At 43.0% G+C, this 11,398-nt stretch overlaps 1 protein-coding gene across 2 annotated transcripts in view; it reads left to right on the top strand.

The window, feature by feature from the left end:
• The first annotated feature begins 7,701 nt into the window (after window positions 1-7,701).
• Window positions 7,702-11,398, top strand: part of LOC106613623 (FERM domain-containing protein 6) — a 35,606-nt gene continuing 31,909 nt past the window's right edge. For both annotated transcript variants that reach the window (XM_045701042.1, XM_045701041.1), the window contains exon 1: window positions 7,702-7,913. The gene's annotated coding sequence lies outside the window, so the exon portion shown is untranslated. The remainder of the gene's footprint in view (window positions 7,914-11,398) is intronic.

Genomic DNA, 11,398 nt, shown 5'->3' with positions numbered 1-11,398 from the left:
GTCAGTCACCCCTTTCCCCGTGTCCAGTCAGTCACCCCGTTCCCCGTGTCCAGTCAGTCACCCCGTTCCCCGTGTCCAGTCAGTCACCCCTTTCCCCGTGTCCAGTCAGTCACCCCTTTCCCCGTGTCCAGTCAGTCACCCCGTTCTCCCTGTCCAGTCAGTCACCCCTTTCCCCCTGTCCAGTCAGTCACCCCGTTCCCCGTGTCCAGTCAGTCACCCCGTTCCCCGTGTCCAGTCAGTCACCCCGTTCCCCGTGTCCAGTCAGTCACCCCGTTCCCCGTGTCCAGTCAGTCACCCCGTTCCCCGTGTCCAGTCAGTCACCCCGTTCCCCGTGTCCAGTCAGTCACCCCTTTCCCCGTGTCCAGTCAGTCACCCCTTTCCCCGTGTCCAGTCAGTCACCCCGTTCTCCCTGTCCAGTCAGTCACCCCGTTCCCCCTGTCCAGTCAGTCACCCCGTTCCCCCTGTCCAGTCAGTCACCCCTTTCCCCGTGTCCAGTCAGTCACCCCGTTCTCCCTGTCCAGTCAGTCACCCCTTTCCCCGTGTCCAGTCAGTCACCCCTTTCCCCGTGTCCAGTCAGTCACCCCGTTCTCCCTGTCCAGTCAGCCACCCCGTTCTCCCTGTCCAGTCAGTCACCCCTTTCCCCGTGTCCAGTCAGTCACCCCGTTCTCCCTGTCCAGTCAGTCACCCCGTTCTCCCTGTCCAGTCAGTCACCCCGTTCCCCGTGTCCAGTCAGTCAACCCTTTTCCATCAGTGCAGATGGAGGAAAGAAGACAAGAAGTTGAATCAGCTTAATACTATTGAGATGCCCCCTGTTATATAACAGTGCTCTCCACATCAGCCATATTTAATTGTCCCCCACCATGAAATCGGGGAGGGGATCTGTCTTGGTCCTTTAATACATTAGTCCCTCATGATATCTCAGAAACCACTGGCCCAATTCTGAGGAAACTTGGGTGAATGATGCATCTTGCCATAGAGATCCGGCATTTACAAAAGGACACTGATTGGCCCAAGCTAATCAGTGTCATTCGTGGGGGATGACACGTTTACTATTGCCTTGTTTGATTTGAGCTCCTGCGTGATCTCTGACCTGTATCTATATTCTCTGTTTCTCAGCTTCGTAGGCCACTCCCTGGGGAACCTGATAGTTCGTTCAGTACTGACCAGACCCAGGTTTAAATGTTACCTGAGCAGACTTCACACCTTCCTCTCTCTGTCTGGACCTCACCTGGGTACCCTGTACAACAGCTCTGCTCTGGTCAACACAGGTATCTCTCTACACTATACCCTCTACAGCAGGGATCATCACCTAGATTCAGACAGGGACCGATTTTGTTTCTTTTCTGGAGCGGATGGTTGGGGAGGCCGGAACAATTAGAAATAATATGCAAATTGACCGCAAGAAGCCCAAATATAATGTTTGACTAAAACACAGCAGTTTCAAACCTTGCTTATATTTGTATAAGATTGTGTCTCTTTTATGCGTGGGAATACTTGAACAGATTTCTTAAATTCACTTCATTTGGAGCTGTTTTCCTGGTGTTTTTAGCATCTTATGTCCAACGATGAAAATTCCTCACACAATTTATATTTATTTATTTTTGCTCAGAAAACTTGGGGGTGCAAATAAAACCATCCATGGGCCAAATTCAGCCCACTGGCCACCAGTTGGGATTTTGAAGAATCTGACAAATATCCTGCCTTATTAGATTTATTTAGTTCATGCTCGCAGTGTGTTTGCGAGATGCCGTACAAAAGGCAGTTTTAAAACCGCCCCGTGACTCCTGCAGTGTCTACAGACATCCACCAAACAAGCAAAAACCCACTCTATGAGTGTGACAACTGATAGTCACTTATAGATGGGCTATGTCAGTCAGGCAGGTGGCTAGCTGCCTGTAAAGCTGAAGGGCTCTGGCTAGTAGTACTTAGCCAGTTAGAAGGATGATGTCAGAAGCTAACATTTAAACGGATCATTTAAATAGGTTACTAATTTGTAGTAACTGTGCTTTACAGAGAGTAGGTTACTGAGCCAAACAGTGATGTGGTGCTCAGTGGTGAGGCTGAGGCAGGCTACAATGCATGCAGGAGGAAGCGGAGGAGACATTTAGACAATACTTTAAAAACACAGGATACAACATTCCATTTAAAAAGCTCCTAGCTTACAATTAAAAAAATAAAAAATGATGAATACTATTCCAGGAATATTTCCCTTTAACTACGGCAGTGTGCTACGCTCAGTCAAGGAAACAAGTCATTGTCTTCCTCTCCCTGGTTGATTTAGTCGGTCTTTAACCCCTGTATTCCTCCTCCTTCCTCCTCCCAGGCCTGTGGTTCATGCAGAAGTGGAAGAAGTCTGGCTCCCTGCTCCAGCTGACCTGCAGAGACCACTCTGATCCCAGACAGACCTTCCTCTACAAGCTTAGCAAGAAATCTGGTGAGTTGAGCAGAGTAAAGATCATTTGTTGTTGATGTTTTTTACAGTGCAATTTGTTACATTGTTAATGCCTGATATCCATCTGTTCTGCTGGGCATTTAAATGAAGCTTGCTGTCTATTGTTCCATGAATAACAGGTGTGCTGTGTCAATGTGTTGTGGCAGGTCTTCATCACTTCAGGAACGTGGTGTTAGTGGGCTCTCTGCAGGATCGTTACGTCCCGTATCACTCAGCCAGGATCGAGATGTGTAAGACAGCCCTGAAGGACAAACAAACAGGTGGGCCCTACATATTTATCAGAGCAGGCCACAAACATGTGTCCTACAGGACATTTGTTCACAGTGTAGACAAGCTACTGGACCAATAGCCTGGTTCCTCTTGCTTGCTGTTGGGGCTTTGCTAGGCCGGGTTACAGTTAAGCACTTTGTGACAACTGTTGATGTCGAAGTGGCTTCATGAATACATTTGATTGATTGTTGTCGTGTACGGCTCAGTTGGTTAGAGCATGGCCCTTGCAACACCAGGATTGTGGGTTTGATTCCCGGGCCACCCAGATGTAAAATGTATGCACACGCTTCTAAATGGAGTTTATTCTTCTTCTTATTCTCTCTGTCACCCCCTTTTTTCTCTTTTACTCCCTTTCTGTCTCTCCCCCTCTCGCACTCCCCCTCCCTCTTTCTCACTTTCCCTCTCCCCCTATCCATCTCTCACTCCCTCTCTACCTCTCTCCCTCTCTCCCTCCCCCTCTCTCCCTCCCCCTCTCCCAGGTTCGGTATATGTAGAGATGATAGAGAACCTGTTGCTGCCGGTGCTCCAGAACAGAGACTGTAACCTGGTGCGTTACGATGTCATCCACGCCCTGCCCAACACCGCCAACTCCCTGATTGGCCGAGCAGCACACATCGCCGTCCTCGACTCGGAAATCTTCCTGGAGAAGTTCTTCCTGGTCGCAGGCCTGAAGTTCTTTCAGTAGGAGAGGAGGGGTCTATGAATCCAACCAATGGCTGGAAGGGGGGATGGGAGGGGGCTCTACCAATCTAACCAATGGCTGGAGCGGAGGGACATTTTTTCAGTAGGAAGTAGAAGTGGCCACCCAATCAAATCAATGACTGGAGGAGGGAGAATGGGGGCCTCCCAATCAATAACATGGTCCCATATCTGTTTTGGTCAACTCCTATAGTCATTGACATGCCAAAAAAATGTATGCATTGTATCCTGTGGAGGTCACCAGGTGGAAGGAGTTTACACATTTAAGACCATGTCAGTGGTGCTGAAGTGAGATCTCTGCCCATCTCCACCCAATGACCATAGAAGTTGACAAGACTGCACAAACTGATCTGGGACCAGGCTAGCAAATAAAACCTGTGGCTGGAGGGAGAGGGGAAGAGAGGTGAACGTGGAGCATACATAGAATATAATTACTAGACCATCAATCTAGTGATGCTGTTTCTATCATGTGTAGCTTATATTACCTCACTGCATCCAAAACCCAGTTCTCAATATTGTATCTGGTTGACGCGTATGGTTTTATAGATGCATCTGCTTCCATATGGAAGGTCAGAATTCTAATATCAGTGTTTATTTTTATTTATTTTTTGTTAATTTTTTTATCGGTTTATTAGTGAATGTTCCTCATTTTTATTGTTCTACTTCCATTTTTCAAAGGATGATTTCAAGTTGATTTTATGAATGTACTTGTGGTGGGGGGATGGTTTTCCTTATCATATTGCTGTCCTTTCAGTGTTATTTATCTATGAAATTGTTATATTTTCACATGGTTTTGTTCAAGCCATTCATTTATTAAGACGATTGCAATACCGATCTGGAAATGTAGCTGCTAAAAATGGTGAGCTAACTCATCTTCTCATATTGTCGTCACCTTTATTTAAAAGGTGCATTTTCTTCAACAACAACAAATTAGTCGTAAAGTTAAACTATTATACTCTTGCATTACTTTGCACCACAACTGTATAAAAAAACGGATTTTCTACTGAGAATGGTCATTTTTACTAAGTACATATTTTACTATCAGAATTTTCATTTGTGTTATTTTTTCATTTTACAACGGTAAAGGCTTCCAGTCTAGTCGAACTAACTTAACGGAATCAATTTGATTGTAACTCGGACAATGCAGCCTGGGACTTAAAAGGCTTTGTGGTTTTCTATAGCTCTGGACCAGGGCGTTCGGTGCAGGTTGTTGGCGCTGAGCCTTCCTGAACAGGGGAAGAGACAACTCGTTGCGCAATGGACCAGAGCTAGGTTTTATACTGTATGCTGTTACTTTGCCATAACAGCATCGTGCACAACACTAAACCCAACCTGGTGTTGGGAACATTATACGAGCCTTGCTTGATTAAAGCATGAGAACATTTTATTACAAGGGGTTTTAAATAAACTTGTTCAACTGTTATAGCCAGAAGGGTCGTGTTCATTAGGGCTCACCGTAGCAAAACATTTTCTCACAGAAAGCAAAGAAAGCCTTGCTTATTGGACAAGTTCATGTAGGGAAGAACCCTGTTTTGATTGTGTTTTCTTCCGCCTGGTGCCAAATGAATACGACCCAGATGTAAAGGTGGGGTGTAGCCAAGGGTCAGTACTTATGAATAGCACATATCTTGGTTCATGGAGAGTATTTATGTTTTGCTGTCATGGATGGGTGGGTGTATTATTTATGGTTTTTAACATGAGTATTGTTTTTAGATATAAAATCAACTTCTCATTTCTTTGTGAAAATGGTTTGTATCATTGCACTCTTTACCATTAAATAAATGTATTATAAATATTTGTTGGTCTTTTTTTGCTCATTTATGCAATTTGGTTGAAAGTTAAGAACTCAAATGTTTGACTAGATAGCAGTGTATGTGGATTCCACTGCAAGATGATCACCTTTCCCTGCCAGAGTAAAAAACAATAGGCAGTGGTATGGTTTCTAATATATTCCATCTCCAGAAAAGGTTATCTAGACTTGAAGAGGACGAGCCTGGATGAAAAGGTTATCTAGACTTGAAGAGGACGAGCCTGGATGAAAAGGTTATCTAGACTTGAAGCGGACGAGTCTGGATCCCAGTCTGGGTCTGCTCTCTCTCCTTATTGAACTGTCATGCCAACGGCAAGATGGCTGACAATGAAATGGCAATGGAGTAGGCTAAAAACAAATAAGGCTATTTTATTCCGCCATCAAATAAAGTCTCTGGTTGAAATGTTTGGATTTGGGATTATTTGGGATTACCTCATTATTTGAGGTTGTGGTGTAAAACAAATGACAGTCAACCGTCCTAGGAATGTGTGAATGGACATTTTTTAGTAGGCTATCCCATTTATTCAGTGTCTACAAGCCTAGTTTACCCCTCTCTCCCTTGCCCCTGTTTGGAGTAAATTATAAAAGCCTGTTGCAACCATCTGATTTTAGGAATGTTGTCTCCCATGGTAACACAATGGAGTCCCGATTGACCTCCCTCTCCACACACACTCACTACACAAATGCCTCCCCTTTTACCCCAGTCTCTCCTCTCTCGACGCCCCCTTTCAGAGAGCAGAGGGGCATTGTGGGATGACGTAATGTGTTCCTAAATGAGACAGTCCTCCAAAGGGACTAAACTATGTTGAGCTGACTGCAAGAAAGGGGAGTGGGGGTGTAGGGGTCAGAGGGCGATAGATGAGGGGTGACGGCGTGGTGAGGTTGGGGGGGGGTGTTATTAGGCTCATCCCCCCCTGAGATGACGGGAAGTAGACAATGGATGGCCATCTTTTCTTGACTTGAAGAAAAGGTCTACAGGGCCAGGGAAACCAAATTCAACAACACCAGGTGTGAGTCTGTCAACAGTACTGTCCAGAGATCACAGTCCTGGGGGCAGTTTATCCATCCATGGCCTTACAAACCCTCTTTTACACATCCTGTCTACCAGCAGACTGCAAAGTTGTTTAACATCTCACACAGTCTAATTAAGGCTTGATAAGAGGACTGGGGCTGTTTTCTTTCTCTCAGACAGGTGTTATGTAGTATATATGTGTCAGATGATTGTCAGGAAAGTAGCAACTGCTTAAACATGTAATCTAACTCTAGAGAATATCCCTTGAAATGACCTATTAGTTCAAGACTAGCCTTAATCTGTGTCCTCGAAACCCTCCTATGCCATTAAAGCATCTGTTAGAAAATCTAATCACAACCATTAGCTAAACTAGATAACAATATAAATCAACAGGTTGATATGGAGACAGCAGTATGGTCTCAGACTGTGGACCTAATCAGCTATAATCTCATATGAACTAATGCTAATCTGGGTAATCTGCCTCTTATTGGAGTAAACCCTGCCAGACTGGCTCAAACATTCATTATTGTTGCATTCCCTGGATTATTTACCCAAACAATTAAAGAGGCTTGAAACTGAATGCAGCATGGCTAGCTCATAGGACATGGTGGAGATACAAGGTTGTGTTTTTAGTTCAGGGAAGGTTAGACTTCCTTAATTTTTCAACATCAAATTAGAAAATACATTCTCATATAATTTAAATTAGGGAGGCAAATTTTAGACTTGTTTTACATTTCAATTTGATTAATTGGATTCTAAGAATGTCTCATTTATAATTTCCATTAAATATTTCTAAAAAATATTTTCTTTCTCACGTTGATGGGCTATATTAGCATATTATAGTGGCGAGTAATGAAATTAGCATGATGTCAATCATGCTGAATCATCCAGTTTACCATGCAATAAAAACGTGACCAATAAATTATAGCGAGTCATTCCATGCCGTGTACTTTGGGATATCCTGGTTTCATACTCAACTCACCTATTGAACCAAACACAAATGTAATTGCAATATGCATAGTCACTTCACCCCTACCTACATGTACAAATTACCTCAACTGACCTGTACCTCCCTGTATATAGCCTCGTTATTGTTATTTTATTCTGTTACTTTCTACTATTTTTTACTTTAGTTTATTTGGTAGATATTTTCTTAACTCTTCTTGAACTGCACTGTTGGATAAGGGCTTGTAAGTAAGCATTTTACCGTAAATTCTAAAGTTCTACACTTGTATTCGACGCATGTGACAAATAAAGTTTGATTTGAATATTGAATATCAAACTTGGTTGATTAACATGGACGTTATGTCAGTATGAGAAAGTACATTGTTACAAGTATAGAGACCGTCATTGTAAATACGAATTTGTTCTATTAATTGCGAAATATAGAGAGTATAGTTGTCAGTGAGAAAACGACATTTCATACTAGACTATGGTAAAACATCCACCCCTTCGGTTCATTGCAGTTGGTCCAGTCCAGTGTGTAACGTCTGGCTCAGCGACGAGCGTCTTGAAAGTTTTTCAACATCACCTTCTGTTTCACTGTCCGTCAAAACTCTCAAACTACGTTCCGTTATTTCAGGGATAATTTGTCTCATTTCTATGCCTGGATAACCTCAACAACATCGTTTTGTTTAAGATATTCAGGTGTTTGCTGGTTTCATCTGTTGGTAAGTGTTACTTTTCAACTATTTAGGGCGGCGATTGGCATAACATGCAAGCACTTGTTGCTCTTCTATTCCGCGTTAATGTTTTTGTTTATGTGTGTTCATGATGCGTTTAATGTCTCCATTATTCATTCAATACAGTATTGCTTTCTTTCGGCTACTATTTTAGTTTGTAGGCTACTTAGTATGCTCCAACGTTGCCTAATAAATAAATTTTTATGAATCGAATCAATTTTGATAAGTATACACCTGCTCCAATGTGATATCATCATGATCATTCTCTAACTGAATTCCATCACATTGATGTCCCACTTTTAACTAGGTTGGATGTACATTTGCATTCAGCAAGGAAAGTATGAATATGATTATTTTGTAAGCAGGTGCGCTCATAGCCTCTATTGCTCAGAGGCTACTTGGAGATGCTTTATGAAATGTCTCTCTAATCTCCCAGGTTCCTTCAATGACACCCTCCTCTCTAACCTTTGTCTATGTTCTGAAGAAGTGTTGTACACTATATTACAGAGGGCTGTTAGTGTTCAAGCTCTCTGTTTTGCTTTCTGCATGATTAGTTCTAAAAAACAAAGATTATTGTTACCCCAAGCGTCCACAGAAAATATACACGTTTCCACGTCCTCAGCCTTCCATACCTCTCTCCCTAACTCTATCCCTCACTCTAAAACTCTCTGTCTCTCTCTGTCTGTCTGTCTCTGTCTGTCTGTCTCTGTCTGTCTGTCTCTGTCTGTCTGTCTCTGTCTGTCTGTCTCTGTCTGTCTCTGTCTGTCTGTCTGTCTCTGTCTGTCTGTCTGTCTGTCTGTCTGTCTGTCTGTCTGTCTGTCTGTCTTTCTCTGTCTGTCTGTCTGTCTGTCTCTGTCTCTCTCTGTCTGTCTCTCTCTCTCTGCTCCTTGTGTAATAATTGAATGTTACTCTCATATTCTTGGAAACCCCCAGATTTTAGTGTTGGATCACTCTCAATGTTTCTATCAAAGGTTTCTAGTCTCTGCAGCATGAAATGGATGCCTTGCTCATCTGAGATTGGAATGCTGGATGGTTATGAGGTGATTAGTTTCGGTCTGGTGGTTGTGTGTGTTTCATGCGACTGTGTGTATGCTTCCCCAGTCCCCTCATCGAGATTCTACCGGTACACTGAAGTGTTCACTTCACTGTCCAAAGTGTTCAACAGAGCAGTCCGTTGGCAGCTCTTTGCACCTTAAAGGGCTTGAACACTACAGTGCAGTAGTCCGCGGTGCAGTAGTCCAATGTGCACCTCAAATGGCACCCTATTCCCTATACAGTGCACACATTTTGACCAGAGCCCTATGGGCCTTGGTCTAACGTAGTGCATTAAATAGGGAATAGGGTGCCATTTGAGATGCAGACGGCATGTAGAGTGCAGCGGTCTGGTGGTGCAGCGGTCTGGTGGTGCAGCGGTCTGGTGGTGCAGCGGTCTGGTGGTGCAGCGGTCTGGTGGTGCAGCGGTCTGGTGGTGCAGCGGTCTGGTGCAGTATTGTTTTTGCTCATTAAGAGTGTGCTAAGAACAAGGGGTTATAATAGTCTTGAAGGGGATTTAAGGCCTTGCAGATGTCTGGGCTGACTGCTCTCATGTGATGCCAGGTCTGAGGAAAACATGGCTTCAAATACTATTTTAAATCGTTCAAATACTTTAGCTGTGCTTGATTGAACCTGTTGCTATGGAACTGATACAAAAGTGAGGTGCAAACCCTGCCCACCTGGCATTCCATACAGGATAAAGCAAAAAAACACAATTATTTATACGATTTCAAATAGTATTTGAAACTAGGTATGGATGCCAATTCTGAGGTCACTCTGGTTTGACTAAGGGGATGTCGGAGGGGAGAACGAGTGAGGTAATTTCACACGTCAGCCTACCCTGTCTGCAGACTTGTTTGTGAGTGTAAGATGAGGCTCATACTTAAACTGTCTCTGACTGTAACTGTTCTGATTAATACTTGATGGGGATATGAAGTGATAAGACTAGGTGGAAGGTACAGTGCCTTCAGGAAGTATTCACACCCCTTTACTTTTAACATATTTTGTTGTGTTACAGCCTGAATATTAAATTGAGATTTTGTGTCACTGATTTACACACAATATCCCACAATGTCAAAGTGAAATTGTATTTGTATAAAACTTTAGAAATGAATACAAAATGAAAAGCTGAAATGTCTTGAGTCAATAAGTATTCTACCCCTTTGTTATGGCAAGCCTAAATATGTTCAGGAGTGAAAACGTCACATAATAAGTTGCATGGACTAATTCAGTGTTCAATTATAGTGGTTAAAATGATATTGGTAACCCACACATAGAATTATCTGTAAGTTCCCTGAATTGAGTAGTGAATTTCAAGCACAGATTCAACCACAAAGACCAGGGAGGTTTTCCAATGCTTCACAAAGAAGGGCACCTCTTTAGTAGATGTGTAAAAAGAAGACATTGAATATCCCTTTGATATTACACTTTGGATGGTGTATCAATACACCCAGTCACTACACAGATGCAGGTTTCCTTCCTAACTCTGTTGCCGGACTGGAATGAAACTGCTCAGGGATTTCACTATGAGGCCAATGGAGATTTAAAACAGTTAGTTTTAATGGTTGTGATATGAGAACTGAAGATGGATCAACAACATTGTAGTTACTCCACAATACAATACAATACTAATACTAACCTAAATGTGCTCAACATCAGTCAATAAGGCACTAAAGTAAAACTCAATTTTGAATTCAGGCTGTAACACAACAAAATGTGGAATAAGTTAAGGGGTATGAATACTTTCTGTGTGTTGTCAAGCCTATCAGACACACAATATGTAGTGTATCTACTTTAAGTCTTCTTGACACTAGTCAGTTCCAATCTTAGTCAGTTCCCCCACCACTTTTTTGGTACAGCTGTGGGATGGGGCTGGAGAAATGTAACCACTCAAAAACGCATAGCTATGAATGCAAGGACTCAAGTGCAAGGACTCACCACAGTCCATTCGTTGCGTTCTTCATCTATTCATCTATCTATTCACAACCATTGGGCCAAAGTTCCCTTTGTCAACAGAAACTGTGACGAAGGATTGAACCGTCTAGTCTAAGGAATTGACGCTTATACAATTCTAAGTGTAAACTCACGTTTGTCTTATGCATAACTCACATTCCTGGACATCTGGTAAAACCAACGCTGTACTCACCGTCAGTCAGGCTTTTCTTTCCAACTCACCTCTGCCACACTGTTTTGCAGCGTGAGTAAGATGGTCAACTACTGTCTCTGAAGGTGTGCTCATTGGCTTTTCACACCTAGGTTCCTGAACACAGGTTCCTGTATAGTCTAGGACCGTAGAGAGGTTTTAATCAGAGTTTTGCCTGGGCCCTGGGGGATAGTATGACTTCACAGTCAAATGTCTCAGAACAAGGCTGGCTTTTCAGGTTTTGCTTTGCTGCTGAATTGTTTGCTGTTCTTCTGAGTGGCAGGTGTGAGACTTTGTT

This window comes from Salmo salar, chromosome ssa18 (assembly GCF_905237065.1).
Source record: "Salmo salar chromosome ssa18, Ssal_v3.1, whole genome shotgun sequence".
Lineage (NCBI taxonomy): Eukaryota > Metazoa > Chordata > Actinopteri > Salmoniformes > Salmonidae > Salmo > Salmo salar.
Note: the sequence above shows the minus strand (reverse complement) of the source record. Positions and strands in the feature narration are given on the sequence as shown.